The following is a 366-nucleotide window of genomic DNA, read 5'->3' on the forward strand; positions in this document are numbered from 1 at the left end:
TGTGTTATATGTTTTGTGGTATTTCTTTGTTTACGTTTGTCTCAATTATTTCTTTCTTGACTATAGGTGACCATGTAAATGTGAAACAAGAAGAAATATTCAACCCAGACAAAGGTGAGAACTATTTATCTCTAAAAGATTTAGTAGGCTCGCATTCACAGAAGGAATGATAATTACTAATATTAATTGTTCTTTATTTGTTAGGAATTATTGATATTTTCCTTGAGCTAGTTCGTTATTCTTATAGCAATATAGATAATATGGCTATTCATCTAGAATCATAAATCATTCAATGTTTGTATACAATTTTATTTTTCTATTGATTGACCATGTTAATGTGAAACAAGAAGAAATATTTATCCCAGA

This window comes from Halyomorpha halys, unplaced genomic scaffold (assembly GCF_000696795.3).
Source record: "Halyomorpha halys isolate HHAL.00 unplaced genomic scaffold, Hhal_1.1 Scaffold1038.1, whole genome shotgun sequence".
Classification (NCBI taxonomy): Eukaryota; Metazoa; Arthropoda; class Insecta; order Hemiptera; family Pentatomidae; genus Halyomorpha; species Halyomorpha halys.